At 41.0% G+C, this 19,924-nt stretch overlaps 1 long non-coding RNA gene across 1 annotated transcript in view; it reads right to left on the bottom strand.

The window, feature by feature from the left end:
* The window catches only part of LOC120398442, a 114,606-nt gene extending 97,897 nt beyond the window's left edge, over positions 1-16,709 (bottom strand). Inside the window, exon 1 of the long non-coding RNA XR_005594413.1 lies at positions 16,532-16,709. This is a non-coding gene — a long non-coding RNA (uncharacterized LOC120398442). The remainder of the gene's footprint in view (positions 1-16,531) is intronic.
* Positions 16,710-19,924: the final 3,215 nt, after the last annotated feature.

Raw genomic sequence — 19,924 nt, 5'->3', positions numbered from 1 at the left:
TTTTCTAGTCCTCATGATTGCAGGAAAAAAAAAACACTTTGAAATTATCAAATAAATGCACCCAAAAGACTCAAAGAAGAAGGCAAATTAAAAAGAACCCCCTCCCCTTTTTTATTTTTTTTGGAGGTCTGATTCAGTTTTTTTGTCACATGGGTTTGGCAATATAGCTTAAGAAAAAACATTTAAATCAAAGGGAAGGGAGTGGTTGCAGACCCCCCCGCTTGCTTCCCCAGGGCCTGCACCTCAATGACATGTAACTATGGTGGTTCCACTATAATTTGACGTTTACATGAAAACCACAAAAAGCTTGAATTGAAAATACAGCATGGTGACACTCAACAATGTCTTTAGTATTAATGAGTGAGATATAGCAGCATAGATATGTACAGTTTTGCATGCCTAGCATCACTATCTCCCTTTTACAAATGGGAAACAAAAACAAGTGATTAAGTGACTTGACCAAGGACATAAAGCAAGTCAATATTAGAGTCAGTAATAGAATCAATGTAATTGACAGCATGGTCCCTAACATTGGAACATGATGTCTTGTTCTAAGTGGCTTACAATGCAGTTCATGTAGAAAAGCACTGTAAAGTAGAATCATGGGATACCACCTTTAATTTTGAGTAATTGAGAAACAATATTTATTCAGTTTAGAAAAATCTTATTTTGAGCTTTAACAGCCAGATCTAAGAACCCAGCCACCTGAGATCTGAAAATATGCATTCTTTCTACCTTTTATGTCAACGCCAGCAGTTCTAATGAATCCAAAGTTAGAATTTATAGCACAACTTTGTTAAAGAGGCATGTGGCCAGATAGATTATTGATAGTCTTCTATAGCCGTATTAGCTCTGCAGTTCAAACAAGAGGACAGTAAATACAATAGATAAGGCTCAAAGACATGGGAAACAGATATTTTGAGCAGGGTGACCACATTTTAATTAAAATGTGAGTTCAGTGTTTGTATATTTGGATGCCAGGGTGTCATTACAGTTAATAATGTACATATCTTACACCCTCTACTCATGGTATTTTTGAAAAACATATTCCAGGTTTATAATTAAACATCATATAGCTTTAATCTATTAAAAACACCAGTCTAATAATACATTCATTACTGGTTAAGTACTTTTGAGATAATTGCATTAGCTGCTAGATGCATCCTTAGACAAAGCTGTTAAATCTCAATAAGGATGTTTAATTAATATATAGTACTTGTCATAGTGTCTAAATTAAATCCTCAAGACACTCAACTGAAAGTTGTATTAGAAATGTAAAAGCAAATTAAAAAGTGAATTGTAAAGCAGCTCAGTTAATGTAACTGAACCTCCACAAAGACTTTTAAAGTGAGCAAATTATATAATTTCCACTAGTTTCCTGATGCAATATGAATGAGATGTAAATGAAACAATTTGCCAGTTTTCCTTCAGAATAAAGGATGTACTCAGATGTAATCTGTTAATTATCTCATACAAGTCAGATTTCTTTGAAATAACTTCATTTTCAAACTTTGCAGAACAGCCACCTTTGATTTGTCTCTGGCTGCCTATTCAAATCAACACAAGCTGAGAAAGTTAATATAATATATAGAGATATACCTATCTCATAGAAGTGGAAAGGACCCTGAATGGTTATTGAGTTTAGTCCAGCCCCCTGCCTTGACTAGCAAGAGCAAGTACTGATTTTGCCCCAGATCCCTAAGTGGCCCCCTCAAGAATTGAACTCACAACCCTGGGTTTAGCAGCCCAATGCTCAAACCCCTGAGCTATATTTAAAAAACACTTATTGATGGTTTGAACAAGAAGAGCTTTGAGGATACTGAATCGATTACAGACTCTTCTGGGAACAGCTAAACAAAAGAGTGCTTGTTCTGTGACTATACAGTAACTATTGTGCTCTACGAAATTCCATATCTGTTCCACACCAAATAGACTGCTTCCCCCGCCCCACACACACACACCATTTTTTTTAAATCACCCAACCACCAAACTGAAAAAGCAGAAACATCCCCTTAAGTGGAACAGACAGTTAGCCATTGAAGATATGAGCCCTCTCTTTTCTAAGCTCCAGTCTCCATCTTCCAAAAGTTTCCTTTTACTACATTGTGCTTAATTAACACACCCTGTAGTTATGGAAACTTTAAAGACCCACAATTGTTCATCACAGCCATGTTTAATAGTCTGGAAATAGAATGCAATGATCTTTAATTTCTAATATGCTTTGAATTTCATCAGTGTTTGTCATCACTTACTCTTTCCCTCCCCTTTCTCCTTTGTTCCCCAGTCCAAGACCTCTTAACTTGGCGCTCAGAACAACATCTGCTTCAGACTTCCTTGTAGCAGGACCTTGCCAATATTAACCAGTGACCCCACTGCATGTAAACTCAATAGCGCAAGTAACTCCCTTAGCCTCTTGGCTGGTGTTTTAAAATCCAAATGTTTGCTCTAATATTGCATGGATGGGTATTGTTCACTGGTTCTCAAACAACACCACTACATACAGCTTTACTGTTTAAATAAAAAGTGATCTGATTGTTCCCCCAATCCATATCACAGAAGATCTTAACCAGTGCAGAATGGGGAGTAGGGATGTCAGCCACCTCTATGGCACCTTCCTGAAACTCCAAGGGGACTGTCTGTGCAATCCGAGATCTGTGTAATGTAAGGCAGAGCCAGATTGCCAAGCGGTGGATCTCTTCCCTAAACAACTGCAACAAGAATGTGCACAAAGCGCGTATAGCTGCAGGCAGTATTAATTTTTGTGCAAAACCCCCTTCTGCAGTGAAACTTGTGCATTAAGGGGACTCCAGAGGCAGATGCTTGTGTGATTCCATTTCAGTTTGGTTCCACTGGAACCATGCTGCCTGCCACTTGGGAGTGCCAGCATGGAGGCTCTGAGTGCCACATGGATAGCACCCTGTGCCTCTAGTGGGTCTCGAAGATTTACATATCCCTTGGAGGATCTGCAGGATTTGAGGACTCAACACCTATGTCCTTTCATGGGAGGGCACAGACTGCTCCTTTTTTTCCTGAACCCTTGCCACTAATGGAAGAGTTTGAAGGCTCTGACGGGAACCTCATGAAATTTTTCTCCCCTCACACCCCTCCTCTCAGGTTCTTTTCCTACAAGAGGATTTCAATTCCTCCCAAGGAATTCAGCCTAGTTTGGGTCCTAAGGAATATCTACCACTACCATGTACCACTGGCAGCCTGCTAATCTGCTTCTTGGTTATTTTGTTTATCAGAAACTGTTTCTTGATTTGTATAAAGAACAGCTGCTAAATGATGATTATTATCTTCAAATTCTCTCTCTTAAAAGCAAAACCTTATTTTACAAGTCAATAAAATGCACAAGAAAACAGTCAAGCTTCATTTACAATATAATTGATTCAGCATTTCTTTTAAAATATTAGGAAATTCTGCATTCTGATCAGTAAATACCTGTGGTGTGGGCAATACTGTGGGAAAAACACCACAGATTGGCCCTGGATGTTTACTGAACTTAACTTAGAAGAGACAAATTCTGCGGTCCTGACTCAAACAAAACTCTCACTTGGCCTAAGGAAAAACAAACAGGCCCAACACTATTAATATCAACTACTGTCCAATCAGAACTAAGTTCTCTAATGCCATGTCAATGTATAGCACTTATTAAATGAGAAAGATTTTTTTCCTTGAGAAAAATATGGACACACAGCTTTACTGGTGTGATGCAATGATGCAGTTCTTCCCACTTTCCTTAGGAAAGTGCCAGCTTGTTTATGGCAGGCCCAGGTATATCACTAGCCTTGTGATAGGTACCATTGTGATATACATTCTTGAGGAAGAACCATCATGGACTGTAATAATATCAAAAATTATCGGCTGAGATCCTATGCTACACTGTCTATACAAACAATTATGTTTCAGAAAATGCTGTTGTCAATAAGGAGGTAGGACAGCTGTGGTAGAGATTCAGGGGGTTAATGTGTAAAAGGAACAAGGCGTAGACATATTGTACATGGAAAACAAGACAAGGAGACCCCAGATAGAGGAGAAGTGTGTGGGAATTAACAATACTTTGGAAGGGCAACAAGGAAGAAATCCTTCAACTCACATGCCTATTACAATTGATACACAATTGCCCAAGCCTGCTCCAGCTTCAACCGATGGCAATTTTACCCCTGAGTTTAATTGGCAGAGTTAATTAAAAACAGTTAAGACCAATTTCTTATTTTATTTACACTGGCATAAATAAAGAGTAATATTATTGATCTGAATGAAGCTCCTCCAGATGTACCACAACATAACTAAGAGAAGAATCTGGAGCTTCATATATGGGACACTAAGCTGTGCGGGGGGGAGAGAGATATGCTAGAGGGTAGGGATAGGGTATAGAGTGACCTAGACAAATTGGAGGATTGTACCAAAAGAAATCTGATGAGGTTCAACAAGGACAAGTGCAGAGTCCTGCACTTAGGAAGGAAGAATCTCACACACTGCTACAGGCTGGGGACCGACTGGCTAAGTGGCAGTTCTGCAGAAAAGGACCTGGGGATTACAGTGGATGAGAAACTGGATATGAGTCAGCAGTGTGCCCTTGTTGCCAAGAAGGCTAATGGCATATTGGGTTGCATTAGTAGGAGCATTGCCAGCAGATCAAGGGAAGTGATTATTCCCCTCTTTTCAGCACTGGTGAGGCCACATCTGGAGTATTGCATCCAGTTTGGGGCCTCCACTACAGAAAGGATGTGGACAAATTGGAGAGAGTACAGAGGAGGGCAACAAAAATGATTAGTGGGCTGGGGCACGTGACTTATGAGGAGATGCTGAGGGAACTGGGCTTATTTAGTCTGCAGAAAAGGAGAGTGAGGGGGGAATTTGCTAGCAGCCTTCAACTACCTGACGGGGGGTTCCAAAGAGGATGGAGCTAGGCTGTTCTCAGTAGTGGCAGATGACAGGAGCAACGGTCTCAAGTTGCAGTGGGGCAGATCTAGGTTGGATATTAGGAAAAACTATTTTTCAAGGAGGGTGATGAAGCACTGGAATGGGTTACCTTGGGAGGTGGTGGAATCTCCATCCTTACAGGTTTTTTAAGGCCCAGCTTGACAAAGCCCTGGCTGGGATGATTTAGTTGATGTTGGTCCTGCTTTGGGCAGGGGGTTGGACTAGATGACCTCTTGAGGTCTCTTCCAACCCTAATCTTCTATGATTCTGTGATATGGGTGATTAATCCTGATTATTACTCAAATTTTCATTTACACACACTTCCTTCAAAAGCCAGGATTTGGTCCTAATTAGTTAAACATTAAGCCACATTTAACATTAGCCTATTATGAGGCACTGAGTATGGCTGAGGTTTAATGGGGGGAAGGATGATAGGTTTTTTTGGAAAATATAATTAAAAATGCCCTATTATGTAAGAAAATAGTACAAGATGGGCCATTTCCCTGGTAAATGAATATGCTTTGAGATAAGTGTGCAAATAAATTATGAAACTGTTTCCCCAAATATTATTGTTCCTCCTTTATATAGCAGCATGTGCTGGTGGCCACAGATGGAATGTCTGAAAGACACTCAATGCAGGACAGAGCCACAGGTTTGTACTTATCAAAAGCTATTTCCCAAGATAATGGCCAATACTCCACAGTCCCCCTTCAAAGAAATACAATCTGTGGCTAGTTAGGATCTGTGATTATGTCATCCTTGGACCTCATCAACTCCATTTCTTAGATTTAAACTCAAAATTATTTTCTTCCTACAATGAGTAAGAAGCCTTCTAGAAACACCATAAACAACAAAAGTTAAAACATTTAAAAGGACTTTGCAATATCACTGTGATAATTTTCTTGTTTTTCCCTGTTCTTCCTTGTTTGCAATGCCCTTTGAAAGTGTGAAAATGCCTTTCATCATCAATTTTTGTCTTTTACTATTTGATGAAGATAGTTGTAACTACCGAATCTCTCCCACCCCCATGCTTCCCCCTGCCCCCCTCCCCACAAAAGGCCAGATCCTTGTCCCCTCTCCAACCTCTTTGCACTCATCAACACAAAGGGGCTGGAAAACTTCGATACACCGGGAAACTGAGGATCCCCCCCCGCCCCCGCCCCACCACCACCACTGTAGGAGAGGATGTGGTTGGAGTCCAGCCATCCCCAGTAATGTACTAATCCATACTATACTCCCTTAAAGGCAGAGGAGTCTCTTTCTTACAGAAAATCAAGGTAATGACCATGCAGGGCAGAAACACCTTCATTCTGAATACATGCAGAATAATTTATTCAATAAAAATTATAGTCCTATATAAAGAGCCAGCTCAAAGACTATCCACCATTCAGGCTTCCATAATAAGTTATAAGTGTTGTGTAGACTTTCTGCTGGCCCTCTGTATAGGAGGTGGGTTTTCCCTCAACAGAATTGACTGTTACAATTGCTAGCAAAGCATTCAATTAAAAAAATAGATTAAGGAATATAGTTTCCTAATTTTGTGGGACAGAAGCATCATCATCTGGAAGCATCATAACCTGGTGTTAAAGTAGAAGTCTGCGAAGCTGGAGACCACGGTGCTATTTCCAGTTCTGTCATTATTATTCTGTGACACTTAGGGTTTGTCGACATTACAAAATGCTATGAGGTCCCCCATGTAGCCACTCAATGCCAGCGGGAGAGAGCTCTCCCACTGGCATAATTAATCCGCTTCTTAAGATCAACAGTAGCTATGTTGGCAGGGGAGAATCTTCCACTGACATAGTGCTGTCCACACTGACACTTTTGTTGGTCAGGGGTATGTTTGAAGTACTTCCTTTTGTTTGTTTTTAAACCTGCTGTCTGTTGGTTTCATTGAATGACCTTTGGTTCCTGTGTCATGTAAATAACACTTCCTTATTCACTTTCTCCACATTATTGACAATTGTATTGACCTCTATATCACCTTTTAGTTGTCTCTTTTCCAAAGTGAGTAGTCCCAATCTTCTTAATCTCTCCTCATAGAGAAGAAACTGTTCCATAACCCTAATAATTTTTGTTGCCCTTTTCTGTACCTTTTCCAATTCTAATACCTTTTTTGAAATGGAGTGACCAGAACTGCATACAGTATTCAAGGTGTGGACATACCATGGATTAATATAGTCATATGATCTTTTCTCTTATTATCTATTCCTTTAATAATGATTCATAAGATTGTTAGGTTTCTTTTTTGGAGGGGAGGGGGTGTTTTTTTTGACTGCCACTGCACACTGAGCAGATGTTTTCAGAGAACTATCCACAATGACTCCAAGATCTCTCTCAAGTGCTAACAGCTAACTTAGATTAACATTTTACATGTATAGTTGGGATGTTTCCCAATGTGCATTTCTCTGCATTTATCAACACTAAATGTTATGTGACATTTTGTTGCCCAGTCACCCAGTTTAGTGAGATTCCTTTGTAACACTTCACAGTCTGCTCTGGACTTAACAACCTTGAGTAATTTTGTATCATCTGCAAATGGTGCCACCTCACTGTTTGCCCTTCTTTCCAGATCATTTAATGAATATGTTGAACAGCGGTGGTCCCAGTACAGGTCCCTTCGAGACATTACTATTTACCCCATCCATTTAGAAAATGGACCATTTATTCCTACTTTTATTTCCTATTTATTTACTTTTATTTGTCTTTTAACCAGTTGCTGCTCCATGAGAGGACATTCCCTCTTATCCCATGAGTGCTTACTTTGCTTAAGAGCCTTTGGTAAGGGTTCTTATTAAAGGATTTCTGAAAGTACAAGTACACTATCACCTTATCCTTATTCACATTTGAGTTTTCACATCAGAACTCTTGGGTGAATACCATCTGGTCCTGGTGACTTATTACAAAATTAGGTCGAATTTATAGAAGTTGTTTTTTTAGAAATCATTTTTATACAGTCGATTGCGTGTATAAGTGCATTAAATTGGCGGACTGTGTCCACAGTACCGAGGCTAGCATCGACTTCCAGAGTGTTGCATTGTGGGTAGCTGAGAGTAGCTATCCCACAGTTCCCACTGTCTCTGCTGCCCATTGGGATTCTGGGTTGAGATCCCAATATCTGATGGGGCAAAAACAGTGTTGTGGGTGGTTCTGGGTACATGTCATCAGGCCTCCCTCTCCCTCCCTCCCTCCGTGAAAGCAACGGCAGACAATCGTTTCACGCCTTTTTTCCTGGGTTACCTGAGCAGATGCCATATCATGGCAAGCACTGTATATCTCCTGGGTGCTGGCAGACGTGGGACTGCATTGCTACACAGCAGCAGCTCATTGCATTTTGGCAGCAGACGGTGCATTACAATTGGTAGCTATCATCATCATATTCCTGGCTGCTCTTTTAGCCGACCTTGGTGAGAATGGTCAAGGGCGCCTGGGCAGACTTGGGAGTGACTCAGCCAGGTCATATCCATCTTCTGCCGAGCACTCAGGAGATGACGATGGCTAGCAGTCCTACTGCACCATCTTCTGGTGAGCAGCCAGGAGCGGACGATGGCTTGCAGTCGTACTGCTCTGTCTGCTGCCAGCCCAAGATGTAAAAGACAGATGGATCAAAACAAGAAATTGACCCGATTTGTTTTGTGAAATCAACGGCCTGCTAAACTGAGGGTTTTGAGTTCAATCCTTGAGGGGGCCATTCTGTGTGACAGTTGTTTGTGTTTCTCCTTGATGCAAAGCCACCCCTTTTGTTGATTTTAATTCCCTGTAAGCCATGTCATCAGTCGTCCCTCCCTCCGTCAGAGCAACGGCAGACTATTGTTTCACGCAAAACCAGGCGAGGAGGCAATGGCAGCGTGGTGACGAGAGGGACATGGTCACAGACTTCTCACAAAGTACAGGCCGGGCAACGTGCCCCAGCAATGTGCACATCATACTGATGAGCTCTTCATGAGCTCTGCAAACACGCTGGCCAAACAGAAAATGAAATTCAAAAGTTCACGGGCCTTTTCCTGTCTACCTGGCCAGTGCATCTGAGTTGAGAGCACCGTCCAGAGCGGTCACAATGGAGCACACTGGGATAGCTCCTGGAGGCCAATACCGTCGAATTGCATCCACACTACCCCAAATTCGACCCAGCAAGGCCGATTTCAGCACTAATCCTCTCATCAGAGGTGGAGTAAAGAAATCAATTTAAAGAGCCCTTTAAGTCAAAAAAGAGGGCTTTGTTGTGTGGATGGGTCCAGGCTTAAATCGAGGTAACACTGCTAAATTCGACCTAAAAATCATAGTGTAGACCGGGCCTCAGGCTAAGATTTTGTCACAGTTATTTTTAGTTAAAGTCATGGACAGGTCATGGGCAAACAAAAATTCACAGAGCCCGTGACCTGTCCATGACTTTAACTAAAAATAACCATACAAGCCCTGGGGCAGGGGTGCCCAGCCCCAGTTGCAGCCTCAGCTTCAGCCCCAGCTGTTGACAGCTGAACCCCAAGAAATCACAGAGTTCTGGTAAAGTCATGGAATCCACGACCTCTGTGACTAAATCATAGCCTTACTTATTACTGTTTAGTTTAACAATTTGTTCCAAAACCACCTCTTCTGTCAATCTGCAACAGTTCCTGAGATTTTGTCACCTAAGAAGAATACTCAGGTGTGGGAATGTCCCTCAGACCCTCTGCGGTGAAAACCGATGCAAATAATTCATTTAGCTTCTCCACAATGACCTTACCTTCCTCAAGTACTCTTTAAGCACCTTGATCATCCAGTAGCCCCACTGATTATTTGACAGTCTTTCTGCTTCTGATGTACTTAAATAATTTTGCTGTTAGTTTTTCAGTCTTTAGCTAGTTACTCTTATCAAATTCTTTTTTCGCCTGTCTAATCACACTTTGACAATTGACTTGTCAGAGTTTATGCTCCTTTCTATTTTCTTCAGTAAATTTTAAACTTCCAATTTTTAAAATGATGCCATTTTTGCTTCCAACCACGTACTTTACTTTGTTGTTTAGCCATTGTGGCATGTTTTGGGTACTCTTATATTTTTAATTTGGGGTATACATTTAATGTGAGCCTTGATAATGGTGTTTTTAAAAAGTTTCCATGCAGCTTGCTGACATTTCACTTTTAGTATTGTACCTTTGAATTTCCATTTTACTAGCTTCCTTGTTTTTGTATAGTTCCCTTTTCTGAAGTTAAATGTTTTCTTTGGTGCCCCCCAGGATGTTACATTTAATTATATTATGGTCACTATTACAAAGCAGTTCAGTTATATTCACCTTTTGGACCAGATCCAGTGCTCCACATAGAACTAAATCAAGAGTTCTCTGTCCCCTTGTGGGACTAGTTGCTCCAAGAAGCAGTCATTTATGGTGTCAAGAAACCTGTATTTCATCATCTTCCATCTCATCCTCCTTACTAGGATATAGAGAATCCCCATTAGTAGATCCTACCCTAAAGGGTGTCTCTGACCAAACTGTGTGCTCTTCCAGACCTGTCAGCTTTCTTAGTTTAGATATTCTTCTACAACCTTTTTAAATGTACATGACAGCAATCTGGTTCCCTTTTGGTTTTTGATTCCCCAGTTTCTAATAAGTCTAACCCCCTTCTTTGTACACCTTTGTAGACCTACAGTTCTGCCTGTCTGGCCCCACAAGTGGAATTGCAAGCATTTCAGAGATTGACGTCCAGGACCTCCATAGTAGCACTCTTTTACCTACCAGCCTAAATTTGGCCTGCATTCTGATGCAGGACTTCCACCTGAATGCTTTTTACTCCTGCAGCTTTAAATTTTTCATTGTGTTTATCTTTGGGGTTGTTGTTTCTATGGTTTGTTGGTGGAGGTAGGGAGGGTGTTTATTAACCTAAGTGTGTAGAATATTAATCAGGTGTATCTCTTTCCCACTCCCTCTAAATGCCCTTGCAAAAATTCCCTGCTCATGAGCTCCTCTGATTGCTTAAGAACTGGCTTTTTAAACCTCTGTTCTCCCTGAGTAGGCCCTGAGTAGCCCCACCCCCTGGTTAAGAAAAAGAAACAGCCAAAGAAAAGGTGAGGCCTCTGTCAGGTCCAAATTTCAAAGTGGAACCATTTTAAAACGTTTTGTCTGCAAACATTAGTAAATACTTGACAATACAGAAAAAAATCAGTCATCCTTTTTAATTAAATCATACATCTGCTATTTCTTATGCTGTACGTTATAACGGATAGAACTAATGAAGCTGCCATTTTCTAAGCCTGTTTTATTACACCCTGGAAACTAATGTTAGCAACATCAATCATAAAAAAGTCACCTGTATGAACACAATAAAGTTGAATCCTTTAATAAGGCTTGTTTGGTTTTGTTGCTTAAGATATAAAACTGATTATTTTATTTGAATGTGTTAAATATCTCAGCACAACAATGACTGATACCTGTTCAATATCCCATTTATAGAAACAAGCAAAGAAGATTATGACAATCAAAAGATCAGGAGTCAGAAATTGTTCTTATTTTCTAAGAGTAGGGAAACTGATTGTGTTGGATATGCCTATCTGATGCTAATGGATCATCCCTGCTCAGAACTCCAGAAGCTGAAAATGTTTGCCCAATTTTTGAATTTCATAATGACATTCCCTTAACATTCCTCTACACAGTATTCACATATTTGAGGTCCCACCACACAGGCAAAGCCTTCCTTGACAAAAGGAATGCATCTCTCTTCCTCCCCCATACACACACAATTCCCCCTCCCTGAAAAAAAAATCTATCCTTAGATAGACATAGCAGGCAAGTTTGTTCACTACATATGTTTTCACCATTCACAGCAATGCAATTGCACTGATGATCATATGTTATTATAAGAACGGCCATACCGGGTCAGACCAAAGGTCCATCTAGCCCAGTATCTGTCTACCGACAGTGGCCAATGCCAGGTGCCCCAGAGGGAGTGAACCTAACAGGCTCAAGTGATCAAATGATCAAGTGATCTCTCTCCTGCCATCCATCTCCATCCTCTGACAAACAGAGGCTAGGGACACCATTCTTACCCATCCCAGCTAATAGCCATTTATGGACTTAGCCACCATGAATTTATCCAGTTCCCTTTTAAACATTGTTATAGTCCTAGCCTTCACAACCTCCTCAGGTAAGGAGTTCCACAAGTTGACTGTGCGCTGTGTGAAAAAGAACTTCCTTTTATTTGTTTTAAACCTGCTGCCTATTAATTTCATTTGGTGACCCCTAGTTCTTGTATTATGGGAATAAGTAAATAACTTTTCCTTATCCACTTTCTCAACATCACTCATGATTTTATATACCTCTATCATATCCCACCTTAGTCTTCTCTTTTCCAAGCTGAAGAGTTCTAGACTCTTTAATCTTTCCTCATATGGGACCCTCTCCAAACCCCTAATCATTTTAGTTGCCCTTTTCTGAACCTTTTCTAGTGCTAGAATATCTTTTTTGAAGTGAGGAGACCACATCTGTACACAGTATTCGAGATGTGGGCGTACCATGGATTTATATAAGGGCAATAATATATTCTCAGTCTTATTCTCTATCCCCTTTTTAATGATTCCTAACATCCTGTTTGCTTTTTTGACCGCCTCTGCACACTGCGTGGACATCTTCAGAGAACTATCCACGATGACTCCAAGATCTTTTTCCTGACTCATTGTAGCCAAATTAGCCCCCATCATATTGTATGTATAGCTGGGGTTATTTTTTCCAATGTGCATTACTTTACATTTATCCACATTCAATTTCATTTGCCATTTTGTTGCCCAATCACTTAGTTTTGTGAGATTTTTTGAAGTTCTTCACAATCTGCTTTGGTCTTAACTATCTTGAGAAGTTTAGTATCATCTGCAAACTTTGCCACCTCACCGTTTACCCCTTTCTCCAGATCATTTAGGAATAAATTGAATAGAATTGGTCCTAGGACTGACCCTTGGAGAACACCACTAGTTACCCCTCTCCATTCTGAGAATTTACCATTAATTCCTACCCTTTGTTCCCTGTCCTTTAACCAGTTCTCAATCCATGAAAGGGCCTTCCCTTTTATCCCATGACAGCTTAATTTACATAAGAGCCTTTGGTGATGGACCTTGTCAAAGGCTTTCTGGAAAGAAAGTTATGAGAAGTTCTGAACTAAGGTTCTGTATACTAATCGCTGGCAAAGCTTTATAACTGGTGATGTGACAGCATGGAAACAATATATCATAATGCCCTTCGCTATTTTAAGCCTGGATGTATTTAATATCTGAATCCAGCTGTGCATAGCAAGCCTTTATATCAAGTGAAAGATCCTGACAAGTTCAGGCTTGGTGGTAATACCATAGAAGTATCCAACTTGACTTGTCTTTGCTATTATATTTGTTCTGACCTAGATAACCTGCAGAGCATTTGAAAGATACCCTGAAACAAGATTAGAAAAACTGATTGAATTCCAGGTTGTTACATTCATAAGCAAATAGCAGCTAATCCAGCCTTTAGCTGCTCATAATAAAGCTGAGATAGCAATACCAAGTGTCTCTACATTCATACTTGTACATTCAGTTCTTTAAGCCACATTTATTTGAAGTAGCAATTCTTGGTAAAAAGAATTATGGTAAAACTTTATTATACAAATGATTCTTGCTAATAAGCAGCCTGAACCCATTTGATCTGACAGGGTGAGACATCCACTAAATTCCAGTGGGAGGAGGGGGGGAAAAAAATCACATGTAGTGTATTTGTGTTAGTCACACTATAAAGTCATACACACTATGGATAATTTGTAATAATTCCAAAGTCTTTAAACTTAAACAAAAAAAATGTAAAGTGGCACTGTGAACATAAAAGTTACAGCCGATATTTTTCTTCTCTGCTATTGTAACACCTAGCATTAGCAAAAAATACATATTCCTTTTTGACATTTGTTTCCTTTTACATTAGGCAACACTGTCTGCATCCTCAGCATCATTCTTCCCTTGATATAATCAGATGTGGAATACAAAACCTGTGAAAGTCTTTCATGTAACAAAAGAGAAAAAAGTAACAGGAAAAATGTGATTGTAAAGATACAATAGCTGACAAGTGGCCTTAGGGTAGGTGAAAGCACTTAAACCCCGCTTGTAACCATTTTTTAAAAAATTACTGGATCATCAGTTCTCAACTTATTGGCAGTAATAAAGAAACAGATAGTGACATTGTGATTCAGATGCTCTTTGGCAAAGTGTCCTCCATTCTTTGTGAACTTATCTGAGACCTGACAGACTCAGGACACAAAACATGTCTTGCAGGGTAATTATCCATAATGAGTGCCATGTAAGGTAGCTATAGAAAGCTCATGACACTCATTGCAAGATGTATGTATGGGTAATATTTAAGGAATAATACATTTACTTTGAAAGTATGCTTTATGGACTTGGAGTAAAAAAAAAATAGTCACCAGGGAACAATATGTCAGTGATAGCTAAGGATACAATTTAGTTCATGAAGGTCACAGAGTTTGTGGCTTTACTGGACCTCCGTGACTTCGGATTCAGCTGACATTGGCTGCAGCTGGGAACACGAGTCCCCCTGTGGCTGTGGTGGGAGCTGGGCCTCCCACCCCATCCATGGTAGGGCCTGGGCTTTCAGACTCCCCTGCATGGGGCTCCAGCTATCATTTCTCCTCCCCTCTTACTAAAAATAACAGGAGGAAAGAGTCAGAGACAGGTCATGGCTCCTGTGAATTTTTGTTTATTGTTCACAACTGTCTGTGACTTTTACTATAAATAACCGAGACAAAAATCTTAACCTTAGTAATAGCCAATTCAATCAGCAGGGAGATGTTCCCCATCCCTAGTTAGCCAGTGAGGCAATGCAAGGCACCATTGTTTAGCCTTGTTCCACCCCAAGACTACAACTGAAAACCAATAAAGACATCTGGAGGGAAAAAAAGAAAGAAAAGAACATTACAACAGATAGAGGTTCACCATTTCTCTGAATAAAGACAAAAGACTGATTCAATATATGGGGTGGAATGCAAGGGAAGGTAGAAAGACCCTCTGCAACTTTTGACTGAAGACACAGTTGGGGAGCAGGGATGTTCATGACAAAATTGGACCCAGGTTTCCATGAAGCCACACATTTCTTCAGCAAAATGAACTTTTTTTCCCCAGGGAAAACCTACTTTATCAGATAGAAAAGGTAGCTATTATGTACAGACCCAGCTTTGCATTTCATGATTGTATTTTGTATTGTAACCATTTGTTTCCACCACCCTCTTGTTTCTAGTTAACTCTCCTTTCTTTCTTAAGTATACCTCCTTTTGATTTATTACAAGTCCTCAAGTGCTGTGTAATTTTACTGGAGCACTGGTTTAAGGTCAAATTGTTCAAGTCAGATACATTGCTTCTTTAGGGACAGAGGACCTGGATTTCTGTGAGTAGTCCCTGTCAGGAGCTGGATACACAGGGGAACAATTCACAGGGACTAGGAGACTGGTGTGCACTTATTGTTAACCTGCAAGGTGAAGACAGGGCTGGCATAGCTGAGAGGAGAGTGCTTGAATGGCTGAAAGGCTGGTGGTATCAGGAAGTTAACAGCCGGTTACTACAAGAAAGACTTCCTCAGCCTGGAGGCAGCGGGGAGGAAAGGTGACTCACAGTGCTCACATTAGTCACAGTCAATAACCATGACATACTTCTGTACCTCTGCATATCCCCACTGAACTGCATGCAGTACTACATGGGCATGGCAGTCTGTCTATGCAGATCTCAGTGCAGGCTTGGGAGGGACCATAAAATTGACAGTGCCACAGAAATCAGTCAGCATCGTGAAGACACCATAAAACCTCACAGGTTACATGCAGAAGCTAGTTAAAGTTTTGTGGGGCACTGGACCAGAGCATTTGGGGGGCCCTCCCCACCCCTTCTGCCAGCAGTCCCACTCTCTTTCCATCTGCAGCCCCACCCATGGCCCCACCCCATTCTGCCCCTTTCCCTGAGGCCCCACCCCATTCCACCCAGGGACTGCCCCATTCTGCACCATCTCCTGCAGCCCCACCACCTGTTTTCTCTTTTCTTCCCTCCCCATTGCACCCACAAGCCCAGAAAAGCTCTGTTCCCCCTCCCCCTGGGTGCTTCTGAGGCAGACCAGAGTCAGGTCATAGGAATTTTCCTCACACTGCCCCGCGCTCCTGCTGGGGCATAGGGTCTGGGCAAGGGGGCTTGCTCTGCCTTACCCCGTGCTCCTGCTGGGGAGCACCCATTTTTCTACAGCCCCCTTCCCGCCATTGGCCAAGGCCAGCGGGCACAGGCCATGTTAACTCCACAGCTAATTGGCCACTGGATACATGTTTTTTTGTGGGTCCCTACTGTTACAACAGTTTTGTTTTGTTTGGGGGGGGGGGAGAGAAGAGGAAGGAAAAACACTTGCTGTGTATAATATGGGAATTATAAATAGACATGTATAATGCCTTTCATGCAAATTGTCTCTGCAACAGTGCTTGTTAAGGTATCCAGAAAGATCAGGATTTAATTGGTGTCATAGGGTAGGGCTTCTCCCCAGCTTCCAAACACTCACTGCCAAACCCAGTGGCCTTTAACAAATTTTATTCCTTTAACACCAGCAGGTTAAACAAATAGAAATCAGTATTTTTAACTCACTCATTTCTCTCGTACTTCAGGGCCACTCTCCAAAGGCTCTCTGACATGCCTGCTCCTGGTAATTTCCCAGCTCTGCTCATTTCCCAGAGCAGTAACCCCAGAGCTACTTCCTAGTCTCTTATTCCAGGAACCTGGAACACAACATCTTCCTTTTCCTCAGGCACAGCCTATCCCACTCACTTCCTTGTACCTCATATTTCCTGCCTTCAGGCAGCCCTTTATAGACCCAGGTGTAGCCCAGCCCACTTTAATTGGTTAGATTGTGCTCACCTGCTCTGAAACAGCAAGCGTTGGACCCAGTTTTACTCACTGAAACTAGCTATCCTGTCACAATTAGTATCTACTGAAATCTTAGCAATAGAGCATGATTTTTTTAATCTTCCTCTGCAAGCCAGCAAAAGTATAAAGCATCAAGGATTATCTATTTGCTGAGCTACAATTTCTGCCATTTTTGCACAGTTTTCTTGTTGAGGAAAAAAGGGAGTCTAGAATTTTGTTTTACAATAGGATAAATGGATTTCCCCCCCACTTTTCCATAATTCAGATTCAGCTGAAAAGGTTTTGCCCAAAATTCTTCCCCAAAATTGCACTTTCAACTGAAACCAAGCATCCCAAAAGTCCCCTAAAAGTTAAATGTTTTAGAAAATTAAGCAAATTCAAGTGAATAAAGAGTTATTCATAACCAGGGTCCCAAACCCATTAGATCAGGGGTTCTCAAACTGGGGGTTGAGGCCTCTCAGGGGGTTGTGAGGTTATTACATGGGAGGTCATGAGCTGTCAGCCTCCACCCAAATCCCACTTTGCCTCCAGCATTTCTAATGGTGCTATTAATTAAAACACTTTTTGATATATTTAAGGGGGGGGTCATACTCAGAGGTTTGCTATGTGAAAGGGGTCACCAGTACAAAAGTTTGAGAATCACTGCATTAGATAATACATCCAAGTTTCAGTAAGCAAGAAAAAAGAAGGGATGAGACCTAGTGCTTCTTTCTCTTCAGATTACTTCGCTTGTCCCTGGGTATGGTGCATTGCTCTGAAGCTTAAATAAGCTTACCTATTTAATTTCCCTTTACTGCCCAGCATCAATAGTTGAAAGGGGCTAAGCATTCAGACCATGTGCAGGGCAGATAAACATGGGGCAGGAGGGTGGATTGGTTTGTTTGTTTGTTTTAAACTCAATGGCTCTTCAGGCCTTTATATGGCCCCTCCATGGGAAGAATGGGACAACTTGTGCAGCAACGGGTGTTTCATCCCTGCCCTGCCCCTGGCCCTCACCTGCACTCCTTATGCTGTCTCAGACCATTCTGTTTCCATCCTCTTGTGAAGGGAGCACATTGGTTCTGTCACTAATACATTCTTCACAGCTGTAAGAGAAGGAGCTAGAATTACCCCAAATGCTTATCCATATACAATGAAGAAATAACATTTTCCAATGATTGAGACATGAACCAATATTTTCTCAACTAACCGACCAGAAAAATACTATATGCCATATTAATCAACACAAAGATCACTAGTTTAGAGCACTGTAAAACCACATCAACAAAGCACAGCCAGTATAGTATAATATTCAAAACTGATCATCAATTTTTTTAAATGTGTAACACAGCAAGAAGAGCTTGATTTACATGGATTATCAAGGATTAGGAGTCTGTGAGAATCTGTCTAGTTTTTTAAATTAGTTTTGTAGTTTGTTTCTTTTTACGAAGAAAGTTAGTAATTGCAATCAATCTTCTATTATACAATATGATTGTTAATAATTTGTATTGTGGTAGCAATTGCATGTTCCAAACCAGTCATCCCACATGGTGTTGGATTTTATCCAGACATACAGCAAAAAGTCAATCCTAAAGAGTTAACACCCTTAGTTTAAGGCATCAAGTAGCAGATGGGTGAACAAAATGGGAGCAGGGAGGTAGGACATCATAATGGTAATGTATTTCAAATGGTGTTAAACTTCAGCACCGCTCTGGTCCCCACCACCAAGGCTCTGCCCCCACACCACTCCTCCCTCCAAAGCCCGGCCCTCACACCGCCTCTTTCCCCCAAGACCCTGTACCTCACTCGCTCCTCTCTGTCCCTTCCACTTTTAAAAGTGATGGGGCCAGCCCTCAGTTCCAGAACCCCTGGTACTGCCCCCTACCCCTGTTTGGAGCCATCCTTGGCCAAGATGCACCCAGGAACCTCCTGTCTGCTGCATAGGGGAGGGCTGACATTGGGGTGTCCCGAGCCCATCTCTTCTGAGCTGGGGTTGGGGGACAGGATCTGTACTGCTGCCTCTGGGTCACAAGTGGGAGCTGCTGGCCACTGCTGCTGGACTGAACAAGCCTTCAGACTATTGAGTGCTACACTTAAAGTGACAGCACACTGTCTCCCACACTCCTCCAACTCACACACACTTTCTGTCTCTCATGCACACATACACAAGCTGTTTCTCACACTGCCCCAATACACACTTTGTCTCTCTCTCTCACACACTCTCCCAACACACACTGTTTCTCTTAAACACATTCTAACACACACACTTCCCCTCTGTCTGTCTCTCTCTCTCACTCGTCCAACACATACTATCTCTCTCTCTCTCACACACACACACTTTCACACACTCCCCCCTCTCATTCCCCAACACACAATTCACCCCCAACAAACACTTGTATTATTGTTGTTATTATTACTTCTTGATACTTCCTGTCAAAATGTGCAATGCACATATATTCTCTGCAATTCTATTCTTTCAAAGTTTGTTAAGGATTACAGTGCTGGTGTGGTTTTTGTGGGGTTTTTTTTTTTTTTTTGGATTGGCCTGTGCATTTCATAATTTTATTTCTCTCTGATGCTTAAATTTAATTATTTGAGTAGTGGAGTTCTAAAGTGCCGAAACTGTCCTGGCTGGAGTAATTGTCATTATTTCTTTTATTATCATATGGTGCTTTGTCATTCATTATTTAAAGTGGTAAAATCAAATAATAGTACTCTCCTAGAATGTAAATTTAGCTTGTACTCACCTTAGCAGTGCTATTTTAAAAAAAATAACTGAACACATAATTTTGGACACTACAGATGAAGGTCACTTATTTTCAAATTGTATTTTTCATTATATCTGTAAAATAACTTAAAATTCGTATGAAAATAAATGCATTTCCAAGTATGATACTAATAGGAATGATGGAGTCAAATGTTAGTGAGTCAAGTCCATGTTTTTGATTGGTAAACATAAATGCCAAAATAATTAGAAAATAAATTGCCTTTCTTAATAAAAGAGAATAAACCTTAATCATGTATATTAAAATTAAGTAAATGTGTTTTTAGTGGAGTGAAAAACAATTGACTAAAATAGAGTAGATAATGGCAGTAACTTGATGTGTGTCTGTTAGAGAAAGTAAGCAGATTTTA

Source organism: Mauremys reevesii, linkage group 2 (genome assembly GCF_016161935.1).
Source record: "Mauremys reevesii isolate NIE-2019 linkage group 2, ASM1616193v1, whole genome shotgun sequence".
Taxonomy (NCBI): Eukaryota; Metazoa; Chordata; order Testudines; family Geoemydidae; genus Mauremys; species Mauremys reevesii.
The sequence above is the reverse complement of the archived record's forward strand: the minus strand, read 5'-3'. Positions and strand labels throughout refer to the sequence as shown.